This window comes from Littorina saxatilis, linkage group LG11, assembly GCF_037325665.1.
Source record: "Littorina saxatilis isolate snail1 linkage group LG11, US_GU_Lsax_2.0, whole genome shotgun sequence".
NCBI lineage: Eukaryota > Metazoa > Mollusca > Gastropoda > Littorinimorpha > Littorinidae > Littorina > Littorina saxatilis.
In genome coordinates this window covers 9406830-9429183 of record NC_090255.1, presented here as the reverse complement: position 1 = coordinate 9429183, position 22354 = coordinate 9406830, and the positions used below count along the sequence as shown (strand labels likewise).

At 41.2% G+C, this 22354-nt stretch overlaps 3 long non-coding RNA genes across 5 annotated transcripts; 1 reads left to right on the top strand and 2 right to left on the bottom strand.

The window, feature by feature from the left end:
- The first annotated feature begins 480 nt into the window (after positions 1–480).
- Positions 481–5151, top strand: LOC138979699 (uncharacterized). 3 transcript variants are annotated; one of them, XR_011460100.1, is made up of 3 exons: positions 481–1492; positions 2167–2323; positions 2531–5151. It is a non-coding gene; the product is annotated as an uncharacterized lncRNA (long non-coding RNA). The 3 variants fall into 3 exon arrangements; XR_011460101.1 differs by having other exon boundaries at positions 784–2323; positions 2531–2795; positions 3819–5151; XR_011460099.1 differs by having other exon boundaries at positions 481–2323.
- On the bottom strand, positions 2464–19751 carry LOC138979700 (uncharacterized). Its single transcript, XR_011460102.1, has 3 exons — positions 19362–19751; positions 5174–5397; positions 2464–4143 (listed from the first exon to the last, which is right to left on the bottom strand). It is a non-coding gene; the product is annotated as an uncharacterized lncRNA (long non-coding RNA).
- On the bottom strand, positions 15908–19346 carry LOC138979701 (uncharacterized). Its single transcript, XR_011460103.1, has 3 exons — positions 18792–19346; positions 17577–17699; positions 15908–16217 (listed from the first exon to the last, which is right to left on the bottom strand). It is a non-coding gene; the product is annotated as an uncharacterized lncRNA (long non-coding RNA).
- Positions 19752–22354: the final 2603 nt, after the last annotated feature.

The window sequence follows — 22354 nt, the reverse complement described above, 5'->3', positions numbered from 1 at the left end:
CTCAAAAGAAGGAGCTAAGCCTGTGTCTTGAAACAGCTGAAACACTCTTTTGGATTGCCGTTTCAATGTTAACCAAAAAGTTAAAGAAAAAAACAAGGTTCAGTTGCGAACTGACAGCGGATTGAGCATTTATTCCTGTTGATGAAGGTACGATTGAAGCTTTATTCTCTCCGTCAACCAACAAGACTAGATTTGTAGCAGACGAAAAACAAAGTGTGCGTTTTTCCTGTCTTGTGAAGGCGATTATGTCGTTATAAGTTATCTGTACGTTGTAGTGACATTTAAAAAAAAATTTTAGCTTTGATGCGTCACGGGATAATAAGCTTATACGTTTTCATCCATGGAATTGTTTTTTTCGTCTCAGCAGAGTGAATGAATTCATTATGTCTTTTCCAGAACTGGACAAAACTGGCCTTGCCAAGACTGAAACAAAATATAGTTCTACAACTTCTAGGCTTGGGTTGATTGCCCATGGTGAATTTCCAATGATTTGTTTCCACATCCCATGACAAATTCTCTTTACTTTGGTCATGCCATATATACGTTACAGCTCCGTCCATCCATGGTATCGCGTGATATTTTGTCTCGACGGGGTGAAAGAATATAATGACGTCACTCTCGGCAGAGCCTCGAGTGACGTCATCATATTCATTGACCCAGTCTCGACAAAATATCACGCGATACCATGGATGGACGGAGCTGTAACTTATACATCCAAGACAGCAACACAGAAATAAGAAGTCTAGGCACACCATTCACACAAAGTAAGCATATCTATGGGTTCCCCTTTTTTTGCCGCCAATTTCACCACTTTCTTGTAGTTTTGTGCCCAAATAGAAATCATATCTGGTACAAACTACACAAATGTATAGCCTGATCATTTCTGAAATATGCTGTAAATAACAATGTCTTAAAGGACAAGTCCAAGGTTTTGAAATATCTCCAAAAGCTTGAATATCGAATGCCAAATGTTATAAACATCTCAGGAAAAATATTTTAAAAATTATTAAAAATTTTGTTGTTGTTGTAATTGAACATTTATTATTGGTGGGCTAACCAAGACAAGCCGCCTGGGGTCATGTTGTGGTCACGTGATTTTTGGTTCACTGTGACGTCGGTTCACTGTGACGTCACAGTGTTTGTTTTGGTTCAACCAGCGTGGTGTTCATGAATGCATACATGTGTAAGAGTGATAACTGGGTCCGGAAGAATGCCTCGTAGGTGTGCAGCCGCAAACTACAAAAACACGCAAACAACAAGCGGCATTTCCTTCCACAGATTTCCTACCAAAAACCTAAGTTTGTTATCGAAATGGGAGATGTTTCCACAGCTAAAGCGTGCGCATTTAAAAGTGTCTGGCAAAAGCAGGTTCATTTGCAGTGAACATTTCGTGCAAACCGACTTCATCAACTTTGAGCAAAACAGGTTGGGGTTTCAACCGAAAAGAGTATTGTCGCGATTGGCAGTACCCTCCGTTCAAAGCTGCTTGAAGGTCAGTGTACTTTGATTGTAGATGTAGTAGATGTTTTTTGTTTTGACCATGCACCCACATATTGGTGCGCAGCAAATGTGAATTGGTGCAGATTAGTGTGTCTTGGTCCGGCTATTACTGCTGGATTACAAAGATGATGTATTGACGTCGAAGCGCCACAGGCAACACTGTTGCATAACGGTCTGAGCTGAGCTGTGGAAAATGGGGGCTGGGCAGGAACAAGAGCGGGTGGGGGTGATAGGGGTGGGGGGTGGCGCGGCAGATTAAGAGTAACACGTTGTCAGTTTTTTGTGTGGAGACATTACACAATATATGTGCCAAGCGTGGGGTAAATATGATCGCAAACTCCAAATGTAAATCCATGACATTGACAGTGTTTGCTTGAATTATAATTCACTATGTATAAAATATCTATTGTAAGCGTGCAGTTTTTGCTACTGAAAGACGAGAGATGTGAGAATCGTGCATGTGATTTGTCTGCATTGACTGAGACACGTAAAACCAGCTTATGTGTTGAAACTTACGCATGGATACACACATGATAATATCCATACGTCTTTCAGTGGGTATTTCAATTTTCAATGTTCTGAATAGGTCAATAGACAATACCAGACCAAGCATACTTTCAAATCAAATTATCATTAGACTAAGTGTCTTTCTTCTTTTACTTCCAGAGGAAAAGGGAACTGTCACGATTCCCAACGGCAAACGATGAGAACAAAAGGACACTCCATAACAAGCCCTGCTGTACTTGCCGCTGTCACGAAAAACCGCCAGTCATCAAAATATTTGCCTGTGCACAGACAGTCAACCCACAGCAATGTGAAAGGTGTACGTACACACACACACACACACACACATTGATACACACACACACACACACACACACATGTACACACACAAACACACACACACACACACACACACACACACACACACACACACACACACACGCACATGCGCGCTAAATATAGAATTTCATGTTTTTATTATGAGCATGAAAGTTGCAAAGGATGAAGTGTTCTTTCTGTTTTAAAGGGTCACAAACTGATGATAAGGTAGGCCTACACCCAGCACCTCTTGTTCACATGAAAAAGGTTGACTTCTGCCAGCAGACGGATCCTGAAGAACCCAAAGGAAACCGACAACCGCTAGCAGTGCATGAACATCTTTTCAAAGTTATGGAGGAAGAGCCCGTCAGCGAGTCAGACGAGGAGGAGGGAATGGTGACAGATCGAGAAAACGAGGACTGGGAACTCAGTAACCAATCCGAGGAGAGCTGTGACACAGTTATCACTGGAAGGTACAAGCTTTTGTCATGAATCTTCTGTCGCTGTTTCTTAGTTGAACATGGGGAAATGCCCAATGTCCCGTTTCACGCTTAATCACGAATTTCGCTATATCTCATGTACATTGTTGTAAACATTCCCACCCCCCACGAAAGAAAAAAAAAGATAAAAAGAAAGAAAAGGGAATTTATGCAACAGATCATGTCCGTATGTGATTGTGATGTATACTATTTCTATGTCGTCTGCTCCTGAAGCAGACAATGTTGTTTTGGAGCAACCCGGATGACACGGGGTGGGGTGAAACAGAGGATGATGGGTACATTATAAATATAGCCCACAATCATCCTGACTGTAAACAGTGACAGCCGAAATATTAGCTGAGTTTTTGAGGAGTAGAAAAGCGACAATAATCCCGGCGAGTATCATTGTTTTTTAAGCTTTTCTGTTTTGATATCGTACCACTATCATGGGCTTTCAATTGAAGTGAAAAACTTCATGAGAGTGGTAGTTATAGTGTGAAAAACCTTCCTGTACTACTCTGCAACAGTTCTAACCTACTTTGGAAGCGTGGGTATTTGTTCCTTCTGTCAAGATGGTTGAACGTGCTACAGTTTTGTTTGTCGGACACTCGCATGCACGAAGACTTGGGGAATTCCACAAATAACCTCTGCTTTCAGTTTCAATGATCTCTCCCTTATGAGTATGTTTCTGAGTCATAAATTCACTATCTGATGCAAAAGTTTTGACAGACCTGAGTTTAGTGGAACTCCCACTCTATGTCCTAAAAAAGATATGTAACAAAATCAAATCTTAGAAATTAGAAAAATATATAATAGTGAGGGTAAATTTCTAAAAGTTTAACTTCAAGCAGTTCATTTAACCAAGAAAGGTAGTGAACGTTGTAACACAAGAGGGGGAAGGGGGGGGGTATATTTAATGTACCCGTTATACATTCATACCGATGCATATCACCACAAACAGTTATTTCTTGAGTCAAATTCATCGATTTAATTTGTATTTCTATTTGCGGGGCACAGGCTATGCTGACCGGCTCACAGAGTATCTGATGCGGGAGTACACCAACAGCCCCAGGAACCTGGAACTAAGTTTGTGGGATCATGTGGACCATGTACCAGACCACCTGGCATCCCAGTACCATCGTCCCACCATGCAGGAAGCTGTTCAACACAGGGTCACACGATTCCCTCCAGCTGGGGGAGTTTGAACCCCACTCTTCCTCCGTCTGGGAAAGTGTCCCTGATCGTTTTCACGGCACAAGCTGGTAGAGGCACCCTGATGCTTTTGCCTAGAAAACCCCAACACCATCGCACCAGCTGCCTGTAGGCGACATATCTGTATTTCCTGCGAAAGCAAGAAAGAAACAAGTGGTGTAAAGCAATCCCAGAATAACATTGAACACACTGCATTTTTGTCACAAATATAATATAGGCAAATATTTAAAATCTATATATCAATAACCCGTAGCAAGAAAATAGATTACAATTTCATACGAAAATCGTATAGAAAGCGTGTGGAGCGATTCCTTGAAAATGATTGCTGAGATCTTCATGAAACTTTGCATCTAAAACCTTCCAGAAGATGTCTTCCTTTTTTTTTCGATAAATGTCAGGCGGAAACCTCCTTTTCTTCATCCATAAATATAAAGATATGACATGTTCACTTTAGAAATTTGTGTTGGAATCTGTTATGTAGGTATACTGTATGCAGGCAGTTATCGAACTATGACCAATGTCCGCCAAGTTCTATTACTGTAGGCTTTCACCAACGATCATCAGCTACACACCCATTCTAAGCAATGAGGTACATTTCCGATGTCAAAACTTAAGAAAAATGAACAAGCTCTAATCATACTGATAATTATGTGGATAGGGTGGATTAATGTATTAGTTAATTATTTGTCAGGGGAGTTACAATTTTGTTCGTCATTTTTTTTAATCGGAGTACACCTGTCGTGGGGAGTAACTTTCTCACGTATGAGTAGAGTAACATATTCGTACGAATTTTTTACTCCGGAGTAAAAATCTCGTAGGATTAATATCGTGCTACACCGGCAAGTAAGAAGTGTACATACTGAAGAATCCCACATCAATGAAATTGTATCTTGAAAAGTTTGTGGGTGGGTGTTCAGTCTTACAATAGGTTTTGTATTTATTTCACACAAATGCTATTGTTTCCCAGTTGCTGTTATTTTCCACTGTTAATGTTTATAATGAAGATTTAATTAGATTCGATGTATTTGTGTCTAGTTTACGTATCCGATCTGTTTATTTGTGTAATACAATGTACTACAGGGTATTTCACTCTCTTGTCAGTGTAAGAATATGCAAATATATCCGAATGATAATCTTCTGATTTGTGTTGTGTTACATACTCATGCAGATCGAAGTTTAGACGCCCGTAGTCCTGCTTGTACGCATAGTATGCGGTCTCCAGGCAGTAGATGTCCAGGCACACGGTACGAAAGCCAGGATGTGCTGTGATGCAGCCTATACCTGCTCTTCCAGGTCTTCTACCTTCTGTTTGATTTGTCTGACGTCGTGGCAACACACACACTCAACAGAAGTTGGCATCCGGCAGCAATGTCCGCACTGACACCTGAAACAGTAATCATAACAGCATGCCCCGTTCACATAGGAGACACACACAAAAACCGGGTGATTCTTATGTATGTGTTCTGCGCGAACTTAGAATCCGGTTTCATTCTAGAATGGACCGGGTCCAGGTTGGAATTCTAACCCTGCGCAAGTACAGGGGTGCCATTCTAGAATGAAACCCTTGTTGCTGGTCCATTCTAGAATCGGCCGTGCGCAAGGTTGGAATTTGGGTCCAAGTTGGAATAGTCATTTCAGTTAGACTATCACACAGCCAAAGCCACAAATGTGGATTTTCTGTTTGTTTTTGTTTTTTGTGTGTTTGGTTGGGGTTTTTTTTCTCGGGTTTTTTACACTTTACTCAAAGACATCGTGAATTGGGATTGTGATGTTCTGAAAGTGATTACGATTTTGAGAGACACTCAGCACTGATCGCTACGAACGGAAATTTCCGGACTGACAGTGTTTTGCCGATCTCGCTTGTAACTTTTAATCTTATTCATATACATGAAGTTGGTCTTCTGAATTGTGAAGATATAATGTCAACTTTTTTTTAAACCTGTGACAACAGCTCTATAACTCACTCTGTCCTTCTGTTGGTCTGTCTGTCGGTTAGTCGGTCTGACCGTCATGTCTGTCTGTCTGTCAAAAAAATTGTCAAAAAACCGGACATTTCCGAGAGGGAGACAGCGCTGACATTGCAAGCGGCCGCAACCGGCTCTCATCACAAAAACAACTGCCCTGCAAACATTACCCCCTTGCTATGGTCTGCCTTTGTTTATTGCGTACTCAGGAGTGTCAACTTTCTTGACATGACATGACATCGCAAGATCGCCAAAGGATTTTTTTCAGGGGTAGACAAATCAGCCCCATTTTATCAAAGGGAAGGTGCAGGTGGAGATAATTCAAGGGAAGACAACTCTGTCTTATCTACAAACATTACGGCCCCCTTTATTCAAGGGTTTCATTCTAGAATGGCACCCCTGTACTTGCGCAGGGTTAGAATTCCAACCTGGACCCGGTCCATTCTAGAATGAAACCGGATTCTAAGTTCGCGCAGAACATGTGCACAAAACTTACCATGCTTTACAGAAACAACATGAACAGTACCATTAGTCGCGGTTTCACAATGCATGCAGTGTTAGATACCACAGGCACTCGTCACGAGGTGGGCGTGGCCTATGGCTGTCACTTGTGATGGACGGGGGGTCTTTTCTTATGGTTTATACAAGGTATGATACTGAGTCTCTCGACCTCGTCGGCAAACTTCGCATTCCTGCCATACACAGCTTAGCAAAGCAAAACAGGGGCTATGATAAAATCAAGTATACATTAAACTATCAGGCAGCTACAGATTTATACCAATTAGACGTTGCTACGGCTGTTATTTTGCAAAACGGCACGGATTTTGGCACACAAAAACCCACGTTGTTCTAGACCGAACGGAAGTTACGTATGACTTACTTCCCCTTATAATCAAACCAAGACAACAAGCTGTGCCTTCATTGGCTGAAGGAAAAATATTGCGCGAAATCTGACGTGTAGATCTGTTGTAGAGTTAAGAAAACATAAGGTTGGTTACGTGTACATGTACTAACGTTGCAATCTTGAATGAAATGTAGTAAGATTGTTTTTGTTGCTCAAGACTGTTATTTTTATGGAGCTTTTCTCAATGTCTGTCCAAAATTGCGCACCATAACAGAGAGGGAGGGACTGGGATAGAGAGGAAAGAGAGAAATTTTGTTTCCCATCCACATCAGTTACGGGTTGGTTGTTGATGTAGAACGATAGCAAAGGAGTCAGGTCAGATAATGCACACAGCACGAGACGCTTGCAGAGAAGGATATACAATCAGGGTTCTTGCATGCTTACAGTGATATCTTTCTTGCTATTTTTCATCAATGAACAGTAATGCCACAGCAAAACATATTTAACCCAATTGTACTTTGTGGTTTATGTTGAGAGTGAAGTTAGAATTTATCTTTTCAAGAAGTGGACTCTGCAGTCGTTCAGGCTATCCAAATAATCTAATTTGCAGGCTTAGGTTCCCAGTTAGCTAGCACACAAAGAGCACCAAGTGCAGTGACATCTGTGTACAGTACAGAGACTGAGTAGGGCAACCGAGCTTGACCCATATGTGCAATTATAAGTTGATCAAAAAGCTAATCGAATTGATTGAAAATTAAGCAGATAATACACTCCTGCTGCATATTTTATGCACACATTTTTTTTCAACAAAGTAACTAATTGTTTACAGGTTCTAGTGTTCATCACAAGACATATTCTTATTTATATTTTTATTTTCAGAAGCCATATACTCAGGATCATTCCACATCTCATACCTGCATGTGTATACTTCCAAACCATTGAAGAAGTCACACATGAGTAATTATATCATTATCCTTCATATATATTTATTTCAAATTAAATCTTTCATTAAACACCTCCATATGTTACTAATTCATACCAATGTACAACAATACAATTTAGCAACAACAATATAGAGAAAAACACACTTAACTAATAATCTGCATTCAAAATTATAACAACACTTCTTTCGACACACACACATACACACATACTTTTTGGAATCCTACTGCTAAAGTTGAACGAACACATTTAACAGCAACATGCAAGCATTCATTCTTGTATTCAAGAAACATGCAAGTATACACTCTTCTTTCGTCTTTCAATAGACATGTTTGAGTGTTTATGGAGTAGTTTTATTTCTGGATGGTGAGCCGAGATAAAAAAAATTTAACAAATCCTTAAAAATGTGTGATGTCATAATAGGTACAAAAGGAGCCAACAACGTTTTGGCCTGGTGTTCTGCTTACAAAATAAACTAGTAAAAGAATTGTGAGATGTAAAGAGAAAAGATTAAATGGAAACACTACCGAATTACAAGACATCCTCAGTGACTTGAATCATGCACTTATGATTTTCTGCTTTTTTTCCAGATCGGGTAGAATACTTTATGTCAGTGACATATTTAAATGATTGCAATTGTGTGCTGGTCTTTAACGTGAATAATTAGATACAATGAATACATTATTCAATGAGTAGGAAGTGACAATATTTTAATGTGTATGATCTTGTTTGATGAATGCCGCAAACACTCTGAGAAGTTCTTCTAAGCAAGCAAAGAAACAGAGGTAATGAAGTTGGATACTGAGATGACTATTTTGTAACTTGGACACTCTGTCTATAAGGAAGCTAGCTGTTGCTTGAACATCATTTGAACATTAATCTGCGCCAGTTTAAATGCATTGCTTCGGTATGGTAGAGCTGATCATCAAAATGCATCTCATGATTGTGTGAAATTTTAGCTTTGATGTTGCACTGACTTCAGAAGACTGGCCTGTTTCGTGAGTAAAAACTACAAACTTTTCAAGCTGACAAGAACAGAACGATGTTAAAATATAAGATATGATAAGGGAAATGTGAAGGCTAAATTAAACAAGGAATGAAATTGTAACCCACTCTGTACAAGTAGCGCGTTTTGCTGCATTGATCATGTTTTATTCTTTTGTGTTCTTTCGAGTTTCCGACAACATTTGTTGTGTCATTGTGTATGAACGTTTCAATAATAATGATGAACAATGATTGCATACTTAGTGTAAACGATTTCGCTCACCGACTCAGATGTGGCATGCAGGCTTTGTAACTCCCCTAAGTTTTGGGAGAGGTATAGGAATACCTTTTAACGTACAAAACACTCAGACACAGTCAACCACTCTTACTCTAATCACTGACTCCACAACCAGGCAACATTCAAACCAAAGTTTATTATTTACACACACGACATCACCGCATTCACATTCACACCCAATCACAATCGCTCAAAATAAAAGATAGATGAAGAAGGAAGAATTATCTTAAAGTTTTAACGAAACAAAATGGCTATGAGAATTTATAACTTGATACTACGAGAACTGTAAATACCCCTAAATATTACCATTTACCACCTTAATTCCCTAATCCCGAAAAATCAAGATGTCTCTTTATAAATTTATCTCAACTCAAAATCCGCTTATCTTCACCTACAGTGATCAATTAACCCCGTTATTTATTAACTAACTATTATTTCTAACTTACATTTACACTAATACCTCGTGATAGGGACTACCGACGTTTACTGCTACACTGCCTTCAACCTTGATGCATAAGATCAACGCCAAACGCAGCTACACATGAAACCAGTAGGCCCAGCCACCAGTAATACTAATTAACTTAACTTTAAATAACAAAACCCTCAATTCTCTTCCACTTATTTCAACACAATAAATGGTACGAACATTAATTCATCAATAACACACTCACATTAATCCACCACGTAACAACCTTACTTCATAACAACAAATTACAATATCACTACATAATTTTCTCTTCGTGCGTAGTGATCATGACGTTTCACATCAAAGTCCAGTTTCAAATCTCGCCGATCCACAAAATCAAACGTCGCTCGAAAAAATAAAGACACTCCAGATTAATCCCGTTGAAATGTAATTAACCAGGCCTGGTACTAAATTTCTAACCTAATATTTAATTAATAGTCAATTTCTACCTGGTTTCCGCTAAAACTTGCACAATCTCCATGTCTTTAATGTATTTAAACTCACTTATAGGTCACAGTGCTTATTGAAGCCACAGCTGCATAACTCAGGCACACAGATGCCATAATATATTCTTGTGCACAGACTGCTCGTGGCAATAGAATGCCAGCACCTTCCACCACTTTACCCACTGACGGTGGGCCACCTCACCTCCACAGCTCACACTTGCGACACACCGGTGGTCAAAAAACCCCACCAACTAACACGCCTTCATCCCGGGTATAGAGCCGGAAACATCTTGCACCCGGAACCTCATGCTGTCTCTTATGTCGTTCGTCTCTCCTGGCTTGGACTCTCCCACAGCCCCGCTTCTGTGCTTGAACGCTCCACAGCTCACACTTCTATGCTTGAACGCTCCACAGCTCACACTTCTATGCTTGAACGCTCCACAGCTCACACTTCTGTGCTTGAACGCTGTCGTAGGAACAAAGCCAAGTATAACTACTTGTTCCCCCAACAATACTTCAATTATCTCCCCTTACCCACAAAGTCCATAAATTGACTCTCCTAACAACAATATCTCCTTCATTTGACTTCCCATAATTATCAATTCTCATCAACTTACAAAGTTCCCTCTTTACTTAATTACTCACTAATTACCATAACTAATTACTTAATTACCCATCCTGGCCATCTCATCAAAGTTACTATTTAACTTTAACCACACCATCATTATCAAAATACCAGAGTCCCAACATGACCAATTATGTAATAATTCTTACAATTTTCACTCCCTTAAATACCTAATTATAGTCTTTACTTTTATACAATTGTAAATACACCATCATCAATATAAATGTACAAAGTATTTACAACTCCCATTTCACAAAATCAATACAACATGGCTGCCCCCATAATAAACAATTCCTATTCCATTATTTGACCCAACCATTCAAAAGCAGCCCCTTCACAACAACGCCAATTCCCTCACCCCTTATGAATTTAAGTCATATTACATAGTGGCCCCTTGTTCTTCCCTCTTTCTCTAACCGTGATGACGTCACATATTCAAAACCAACCCCCCGTCTTCTATGCTTGACAGTGAACTCCCGTTTACACCTCCCGTACCTCGTGTCCAATTTTCCGCACTTGCAACTACTACACGACTCATTCTCTGGAGTTAACGCTCTCTACCTTAAATTCACCCTCCATAAAAATAAATCCTTCCCACACATGAGTTCACTCGCAGTAACTGCTGACACCTCTTTTCTTCTTTCCACCAGCCTACTCGCTCTCCCCACTTCTTGCACAATGAAAAACTGTCCACCCCCTTTCCCTCGTTTCCCATTCCCCCTCTCCCCTTTCTACCCCAGACACCCTACACATAAAATGACACCAACCAAGGAAACTAAAAAACTAAAACTCTCTCATACACAAACATTTTCGAACCAACAAATTTTGACCCTGAGCACGGAAGGAGAGAAAAACTACAGAATTTCAACACACCTTGCCGTTCGAGGACTGACCACCCGTAGAAACCCTTGAAGCCACACCAAGACAGCTGGAACACAACTTGTCTCCGGGGTTGTATAAAACATCAACACGCCGGTCGGCCGGATAGAGCATTCACATCAACCATCCGTTTCCTTCACAGTTTTACACAGCAGTGACCTTCGAGCCTGTGACTCGTTCACGCACCACGCAACACCACGTGCGTGAATACCCTCCCGCGATTGGCTGTCCATATCCACGGACACACACTAAGTCACTGTATAGGCACTCATCTACGCCAAAACCGCACGAAACCCAGCTCATGCACGAATTACAAAATAAGTCATGGCTGGACTTGGGCAGAGTTTGTGACAGGCTTCACGTGGAGTAAGACCATCCCTCCACTTTAACATATACCAGCTGTCAAAAACCCGTGTGTTTACTTTGAAGTGTTGGAATGTTTGATCAATTAATTTGTTTAACTTCTACTGGCATCAATCCGCTAAATGTATTCATTTAAACATTCCAACTTTGCACACGACCCAGTCAGAATGTAAATGTTTGGTATGTATCAAAGTGTATAGATGGCCTAACCTCATGTAAGAGCCCTTGCAGTTATAAAATAGTAAGCCAAACTTGGCGTTTGCAAGAAGAACGGTGCCTTGAAACTGACAGCAGCAACAACAACAACAATTTAATTATCCACAATCACAGTGACTCGGGTTTTCACCCCATCCAAACCACCAGCCATCATCCTCTCACTAAAAACCAAAACAAACTCCCCAAAACACACACACACACACACACACACACACACACACACACACACACACACACACACACACACACATTAAAACACATAGAGAATCATGAGATTTGTTTGTTTGTTTATTCATCCTGTAGAATGTTTCTTTAGCCACTGAGCCAACTATAATACTCGTCATAAAAAGTAGGCAGATGCGTTTGAGGGCAAATCTTTATGATGAGTCCGTTTATTAAAAAAAAAAAAAAAATACAGGTTGACCCAAAAACAATGCAACCCATAAAAAGGTTAAAAACTTCTACATTTGTGGACATAAACTTCAGCCTATGCATGACCCTTCTACAAAGTGACAATTTTGAAGATCAAATAGGCTGACTTTTGTGCAATTTTAAATTAAGTTTCCAATTTCGGGGATCCACTCAACGGTACGGGTTTTAAAATTGAGCGGTAGCCAAACTTGCCCGATCTAAGCGCTCAAGATTGTAACATTCGGGGCAATTCGAATCACAAAAGTATACCTTAATCAACATTCAGACCTGGGAATCCCTGTTTTGCACTTGGAGTATTCTCAAACAAACTTGTATTTTATTTTTAAATGAGCGTACTCCACATTTAAACATGCTTCACACGCGTCTGTCGCACTGTTAATTAAGGTTACTATTTTGTAATCATGAATCAAAGACAAAGTACTGGATCTGCTTCGGGTTGCGCCTGTGAAGAAAAGTAGTCGAGGAATATTAATCGTCGTATTTGTTTTTCCACTGGATAGTATTCTAGACACCCCACGCGGGTTAGGACCGGCACGGTTGGCCTAGTGGTAAGGCGTCCGCCCCGTGATCGGGAGGTCGTGGGTTCGAATCCCGGCCGGGTCATACCAAAGACTTTAAAATTGGCAATCTAGTGGCTGCTCCGCCTGGCGTCTGGCATTATGGGGTTAGTGCTAGGACTGGTTGGTCCGGTGTCAGAATAATGTGACTGGGTGAGACATGAAGCCTGTGCTGCGACTTCTGTCTTGTGTGTGGCGCACGTTATATGTCAAAGCAGCACCGCCCTGATATGGCCCTTCGTGGTCGGCTGGGCGTTAAGCAAACAAACAAACAAACAAACAAACGCGGGTTAGGGGGAGTCCCATATTGGTTGGACGACTGTTTCTCCTTTTACCCTTGTTAAGTGTTTCTTGTATAGAATATAGTCAATTTTTGTAAAGATTTTAGTCAAGCAGTATGTAAGAAATGTTAAGTCCTTTGTACTGGAAATTTGCATTCTCCCAGTAAGGTAATACATGTATATTGTACTACGTTGCAAGCCCCTGGAGCAAATTTTTGATTAGTGCTTTTGTGAACAAGAAACAATTGACAAGTGGCTCTATCCCATCTCCCCCCTTCCCTCCGTCGCGATATAACCTTCGTGGTTGAAAACGACGTTAAACACCAAATAAAGAAAAGTATTCTAGACAATCATGCGTACAAAATACGGCGAAATCGTATGGGTTCCCAGGTCTGAACATTAGACAATCAGTGACTTGAATACAGCAATTATACAAGATCAGGACATTTCCTGTGGATGAAGGCATGCATTTCATTGATGAAAATTGCGCGACATTGCACTTTACAACAAAGGGGTTAATGTTCCAGTCATTTGAGTTTAGTAAATATTTTCATAGTTGTTGTGCATTCTTCTTCTGCGTTCGTGGGCTGAAACTCCCATGTACACTCGTGTTTTTGCATGAGTGGAATTTTACGTGTATGGCCGTTTTTTACCCCGCCATTTAGGCAGCCATACGCCGTTTTCGGAGGAAGTTGTTGTGCATGAACTTCAGTTCTTCCACGACCATTCTACAAAGTTCCGAGTCTGTAGGTAGAATGGTCCGACATTTACAATTTCTCAAAAATGTGTTCCAAATTACACATCCTAAATTGTCAATGGAACGAAAGTTTTCCTGTATAGTGATTGCTCTGAACCTAGCTAACTGCTTTCTTCAGGTCACCGATGATCTAGGGGGTGTATACTCAGACATTCAGATAATATATAAGCTAAAAGTCTGGAGGGTTTAAATTAAGTAAGTATTGATACCGCTCATGGTCAAACTTCGTTTTAGTGAGTCGACCGCCGAATTTGGAATTTATTTTTGAAATAGAGCACAAAAGTCAGACCATTTGACCAGTTACATTTGATCTACAAAATGTCCACTTTGTGGAAGGGTCATGCACTGGCTGCGGTTTATGTACCTTAAAAATAAAGTGATTCAGTCAACAGATGTAGAAGTTATTAGCATTGTTTTAGGGTTACATTTTTTGGGTTTATCCTGTATATGACTGAAAAAGCCATTCATTCCCCAAACCTATTCAGAAAACAGATTGGGTTTATATGACATAGTGTCTATACAGTGGAACCAACAACACAGACACCCCGCAAAATCAAATTCGCAAAATCAATGTTCCCGCGTTAAAATTGACAAAAAATCAGAACTGCCTAAAACAAAACATCTTCTGCACGGCAATAGAAAAACCTGCATCCAAATCAGTCAGTTGTGTTCACATATCTGGTCTAACACTGACATTAAGGCATGTTGATTGGTGTTGGTGTCATTCCTCTGAGAAGCTGTAAAAGGTGGTTTTTGAGGATGTTTTAGTGGGTAATGAGACAAAAACCGGTACGTTTTCGTAACTTCTCAACGCATTGCCTTCAACGTTGCGGTGATTTGTGCTAACACATGTGGAAAAGTTCATACGGATTTTAAAGTCATTTGAGACATTAGGTCTGCTGTTAATTGACATGCCAGAAAGAGTTCTTAAATTGATGGTAGGTCTTTGCTGACTCATTGAAAAACAATTTGTTGTTATCTTCAAGAACAATAACAGATACGCCACACAATTAAATTTCATGTACATATTTTATCAGACATGGGCGGTATGAGGATTTCAACGCGAAAATTAATCTTTAAGAATTTGACTCATTCAGAGCGCTGAGCGCAAATGTCGGCCTACGCCTAGCAAAGCTCACGGCTGACACGCTTAACTGATCATGGCTCTTTCATTTTCCAAGAATGTGTGTGTGCGTACAAGTGCGCTGTGAACAGTCATAGTTGAAAATGTATGAAATTAAAGGTACATTGAAGCTTTCATTTTTCTTAATGCATGCTAATTTTTTTTACAAATTCAGTTCATTGGACAGGGTACATTTTTATTTTTAAAATTCGTTCTGGCATGTCGCACACCAGCAGAACTAATATCTCACATGACTTGAGATTCTGTGTGTACTTAACGACATGTGTTAGCCCAAATCACTGACAAGTTTTAAGACAATGCGTTGAGGAGTTACTGAAATGTACCATTTTTTGGTCTCAGTTTTGTACTTAACAACATGTGTTAGCACAAATCACTGACAGTTTTAAGACAATGCGTTGAGGAGTTCTGAAATGTACCATTCTTGGTCTCATTACCCGCTAAAACGACTTTAAAAACTGCCTTCTGAGAGGATTGACAACTGCACCGCTCAGCATGCCATAGCGTTCATGTTAGACAAGATATGTGAACAAAACTGACAGTTTTGGATGCAGATTTGATTGGTTCTGTCTAATGACATGCAAAACATGTTTCGGTTTAGTTGTTCTGATTTGTGTTGTTGATTTTAGCACGGGAAGCTTGATTTTGTGAATTTGATTCGGGGGAGGGGGGGGGGGGGGGGGGGGAGTCTCAGTCTGTGTTGTAGGTTCCACTGCATAGACATTACGTCATGAAAACCCAATTTAGTTTCTGAATAAAGTAGGGAAAGTAATGGCCTTTTCAGTCATATACTTGGTTTTTCAATCAACAGCCTCATCAGTAAGATCTGCCCTCAAACGCATCTGCCTACTTTTTTTTATGACGGGTAGTGTAGAAACCTCTGGAAGCATTCTCAGCCGAATCAGATGGAAAAGCACAGAATGGTGATGGTACTCTGAATTTGATCATCGCCCCCAGCGAACCCAGGAACCAAGGTGCAAGCAGCCTTCCCCTAATGTAGCGGTCCTTCCTGAAAAATAAAGAAAACATATAACTGAGCAAGTTCAGTATTCACGGGGATGGGTTTTGGTTAGTTTTGGTTAGCGAGGGGAGGGTGTGTGTTGGGGGGGAGAAGGTGTGTACTGTTGAGCAGTGTGTGTGTGTAGGGGGGGGGGGAGGAGGATGCACTTGCTCTTCACATGACTATTGGGATCGGGGATAGTGTGTGTGATATTGTAATCTAAACTATTAAAAAAAATCTGTGCGTGTATGAACTTTGTGCTCGGCAGAAATGTTCCTCGATTTTAGTCAAAAACAAGTGTGCCCTCAACCCACACACTTTCGGAGTTTCGCTCTTCAGCATCAACGCTATACAGTTTCATTGGGAAATGTGTCTCGATTTCAGTCCAAAACAGAACTTTCAGGATCCAAAGCACTCGCCTGTCAGCCTTTTTTTCCAATTAAAATACATTCAACCCACCACATTTTCCAGTGATGAAGATACTGGGGATGTGTGTTGATCCCATTGATTTTGGCCATTTCAGATCTGGCCAGAGTTGTAGTTGTACATGGGATAGGAACATAACTTCACCCAGACACATCAAATATTGACATCCTGACAGTCAGTGCTTTATGTGCATAGTTGAATTTTGTTTATGAACGAATTTCTCAACAGTCACTAAAAGAAGTAACATGTTTGTTAATCTGAGAATGGTTTCCACAACAAAATCTAACTCTGAGCAGGAAGAAGCCAGGGTGTTGAATGTAGAAGTATTCGAGTGAACAGATTCATTCTTATTCCATGTAAAAGCCTGGCAAGATCTAGGATGGTGAGCCAAGGGAAGAATAACTGTATGTGCCTTTAAAATAATTCCAGTAAATTAGTAATGATTTCATTTTATCTTGAATTTTTGTTTTACTTTCCTGTACTGCAATAGTTCATTCACACTGTGTAATTTACTTTAAGAATAGTGGCAAAAGATTTGAGAAGAGAAAGAGAACTAAAACCAAGCTTTATGTACCATTTTGTATAAATAGTACATATTGTACCATGCAAGGATACATACAGATGTAAGAATTTATTTTATACAAAGCCGTAATGTCTTTGTGTCAATAAACTTGCATCTCCTGCCACTACTCTCAGATTCAGGTGTAACAAGTGTTGACATAGCTGAATGTATCTACATGTATCTAGATTGTAAGTGCATCTAATGTGAAACACAGATAGACTCTTTACAACACAAAGTACAAAAGTCTGCCAAAAACATCTACACAGCTTCAAACTACCATCACCAGTGCCAATTTATATCATAAATCAATTTTACAATAACAATTTAATAGGCACAAGCAGGTATAGTACTTGGTAGTGGTACAGAAATGTGTAACTTACTCTTCAGGGTAGTCTGTAAAGCAGCATGCCCACTCGGTTTGAATCCTCTCCAGAATCCATATATCTGAAGGCAAGAGCTGTATGAACACTTCACCACACATCACCTCTGGTTTCTTAGGAGGCCTGAAAAAAATCACCATAAAATAGTGGTGTCACTTCGTTGTTCAGATCACCATAAAATAATTAATTAACAATAAATAATAACTGTATTATAATTAAACCACTCGCACATTGATTCTTTTATCCCCTCTTTCACAATCATAGTTTATACAGCAGCAAATTGTGTGTAAAAAAATGTCTGTTTGTCTGTCTGTCTGTAAAAAATTCCATTTCAAACGGCAGAAATTAATATGTAAAGCGCGGAGAGCACTTGTGGTTCGCACTATATAAGCTCACCATAATAATAATAATAAAATAATTTACCTCTGACTCTGTTCATGCAGAGTAAATGTCAAGTATTTAAACAGAAAAATAAGTCATTGTTGAATAACCCTTCTAAAAATACACAATAGACACACTTTCAGTGGCAGTGATTCAAGTGAAGTCAGTTTCTTTCTTCATTTGTACACACAAAAAATTGTTTTGGGCCAGTTAGTGTTACTCTTGGCTTTACACACTTACTATATCAAATTATACATGCATTCAGCTTAGAACACATACTTCTAATGTTGGGAGTGCGGTGTGAGCCATGGCATTTACAGTTTAAAAATAAGGATCACAACAGTTTATTCAGAGATAGATTTGCCATTCACTGCATTATATTGTTAGTTGAACGAGATAGATCTACAGCAATGCTGTGAACAATGCATTAGATTTGCTGTGTTTTAGTGTCTACTGTTCATTGCTCCACCGTGGGAAATTCAGTCAACAGTGCGCAGTTCTGAAGAAACCGATGCTGCTGTGCATAATCATTGATGCATTGACGATCGTTTATTGTCAATGTCACTGTCAGAAAAACAACAACTGTATCTTTCATCGTCACCACTACACAATGGCTCGTAGGCCTATTTTCCTATGACACTGAACACGCTTTCGGAGACACTCAGACAGTACTGCCTGGCCCATAGATCTAGATCTACCCTTGCTCTCACTTTCTAAAAAATTTATTATTGCAATATAATCTGACACACACTCACACACCGAGGCGCGCAAACGAACACACACACCGTGGGACACGCAAACTACACGCACACAACGGATGAATCTTGCTCTTACCTGTTGGATGATCCAAACCGATTAAAATTAGCGACAGGAAGATGTACAAGCCAAATTTGTACAGTCGCTGATGTAGAAAGTGGAAATGTAGTCAGTATTGTATTCATAGCAAATCTCCCGACTCAAGGTAGATCGTGTCCCAAATCAGCTGTGCCGGTCACTTCACGACTTGTATTTGAACCCCCTCCAAAGCGCAATCAATGTTTCAACTTCTTTGTCGACATCATTCTTTGGTTCATGCGTCGGACTGCTGAATATTTGATTTTTTTGTACAGCAAAATCAAAGACTGTCATGGCGGCCGCCATTTTTGTTTTTGCAATAGTTCGAAACTGTGAACTCCAGACTGTGTGCCGGTAAAATTCCGGTTACACTTTTTGTCGACACCGGATCCACTAAAATGATCGATCATTTTGATCGATCATTTTGATCGATCGTTTGACCCTTTCCGCGCGCGTGGCGGAAAGGGTCAAACGCAAAAATGATCGATCATTGTGATCGATCATTCTGATCGATCATTTGACCCTTTTCGCGTTCCATAGAAGATAGCGACAACAATAGTAATCACATACCAGTCAGTGTTGCCGATTCTGCATGCTGGCTCTGTTACGAGCAGCGTCTTGTGGCCTTCTTTCCTCGTCTTTCTTCCGTGGTTCAAACTGGTAGGAAGAACGATAGCCTGGCTCAAACGTGGTCCGTCGTACTCCTCCTCTTCCTCGCTGCTGTAAATACTGTGAGTGGCCATATTTGTTCGAGCAGTGTGTGACGTAGTAAACACGTGTGCAAAAGGTCATGAGCCAAGACTGCGCGCGCGGTGGAACAATTCGGAACAGCAAAAAAAGGTTTCAAAGTATACTTTTGGGGCTTCTGTGTTCATTTTTACACATACAATTGTGGTTAATGAATTAAAAGTGTCAACGTATCAAAAGTGACCCTAAACCTTGGACTTTTCCTTTAAAAAAAGGAATCCTTGTAGTTGTAACATTTCTTACATCGTGACCATCAGTCTTGACCAGTACGGAAGAAGTAGTTGTTGTGGAGATCGCTAGATACCACTGGAATCGAATGGAAGGATAAAGAACATTATGGAACTTACTTTGATTAAGTGCGCAGTCACTCATGACGTAAGCGTAGACGCTCATCGAACAGATGGAACTGTGTAGATCTAACCAGATTAGTGTCGATGTTTCCCGAATATTCTCGTATGTCCATTAACTATATAAGTAGGGCTGCGCACACGTATTGTTGTTCTTTACCAGTCTTGCACTTGTTCTTTCTTACACTGTGCTGAGAGATATTGTCACCGTTGTTCCAGCTGTTAATAAATCTACAGAACCTACACAAATCGTTGTGTCTCCTTTGCGACTGAGAGTGACGAAAGGAAAAACACGACAACTGGCGTCGCCGACAGTTACTTCCCTTGTCTATTCGGAGTGACTTATTACTGCAAAATGACGGAAACAGAGCAGCTGATAACGCTTCTAAGGGAGCAGTTGGAGCAACAGCAACGCCAGCACAAGGAAGATATGGAGCAACAAATGCACCAGATGGAGATGATGATGAAAGTGTTCAGTGGTGCCGCAGCTTCTGCCAGGGAGGAAAGCTACGACGATCCGAGTGCTTCGAATCTACGTTTTCCCATTACTACACAGGCAGCTGCAATCCCATCTTTTGTTGCGTTTGATGCAACATCGGAACTGTGGCCTGACTACTGGTCAAGATTTTGCACGTTTGTGGTCGCCAACTCCGTACCGGAGCAGCGCAAGGCTCAAGTTTTCTTGACGAATCAGACTGCTACGGTCTACAAACAACTGGCAAATCTGGCTACTCAGCAAAATCCGCCCAAGGACATCAACAGTTTGACAATGGACGAGATTGTCAAATTCATGAAAGAACAGTTCGACCCGAAACTCTTCATAGTGCGAGAACGTTTCAAGTTCTGGAGTGACATGAAACGGAAGCCAGGCGAAACTCTCCAGGAGTTAGCAGCGCGCATACGCCAAGACGCCGCTACCTGTGACTTTCCTTCGATCAAAAACCCACAAGACGAAGCTCTGAGACAGAGATTCATATGTTCTGTCAACAATGAGGCTGTCTTAAAGGCTCTATTCAAGATCAAGGACACAGAGCTGGATTTCGCACGTGCTGTCCAAGTCGCGATTGAGACTGAAGACGCAGCGAAGGTTGCCAAGGAAACTGTCTACGGTTCCAAGACCATGCCAGTCAACAAGGTCCACCAGAACAAGACTACGGGTCCACGAAAGAACCACAAGCAGTCTAATTCCACAGACAGGAAGTGCTACCGATGTGGAAAGGCCCACAAAGCAACAGACTGCCCCTACAAAGACGCCAAATGCCGATACTGTGACGTCACAGGACATTTGGAAGCTGTCTGTAGAAAAAAGCAACATCAGAATCGGGAACGACATTCCCAGGCTTCCGTGAAGAGAGTCACGAAAGCAGAGCTTGTCAACGCGATCCTCGGTGAAGTTCCCCAAGATACTCCTAGGTTGGATGTACCCATAACAATCCAGGACCGACAGTTCACCATGGAACTGGACACCGCAACTACGGGAAATTTTGTTTCTTTTCCGGTCTGGAGACAACTAGGAAAACCGAAGCTGGATGACGTCACACATCGTTACGAGTCTGCCAGCAAGCACGACCTGCCCGTGCTGGGAACTTTCATGGGCCAAACCAAGGATCCAGTGACTGGTAAGCAAAGCTCAATTCCGTACATCGTCACCAAGATCCCTCATCTGAATCTGCTAGGACGCAACGCAATCCAGACTCTGGGAATTTCTGTGGACAATGCTCTAGGACTGAGGAGCATAGAGAGTCACGCTAAGAGTGAGGGTGCAAAACCTACGCATCCAGCGACCTCCAACGCGCCTTATGCTGCCCTGCAACGAGATTGTCACAGACTGTCTGATAAATTCCCAAATCTCTTCAAACAAGAATTGGGATGTCTCAAGGACTTCGAACTGGACGTGAAGTTCAAGTCTGATGCGAAGCCGGTTTTTCACAAGGCACGTCCGGTACCTTTCGCTCTTCGTGATGACCTCGCCAAAGGCTACGAAGAAGGCATCGCCAAAGGAGTCTGGAAGCCAGTCCAGTTCAACGAATACGGAACGCCAGCGGTACCAATTCGTAAGGCACAAACCTCGGGCACCCTGAAGCCCAAGCTACGGATCTGTGGTGACTACTCAGTGGGCATCAATGATCAGCTTGAAGATCACCGTCATCCAATGCCACTCCCAGAGGAACTGATGCAGAAGCTAGGAGGTGGATTCGGATACACCAAGATCGATCTTGCTGATGCCTACAACCAGATCAAGCTGGCACCAGAGAGTCAACGCAGGCTAGCCCTCAGCACTCACCGTGGGGTACTCCTGCAGCAACGACTTCCTTTCGGGATAAAGTCAGCACCTGGTTACTTTCAAGAGATCATGGAAAACCTGACCTGTGATCTACCTGGTGTTGCCGTCTTCCAAGATGATATACTCGTCAGCGGGAAGGACGCCAACGACCACCTGAGCAACCTGGAACGTTTGCTCACTCGTCT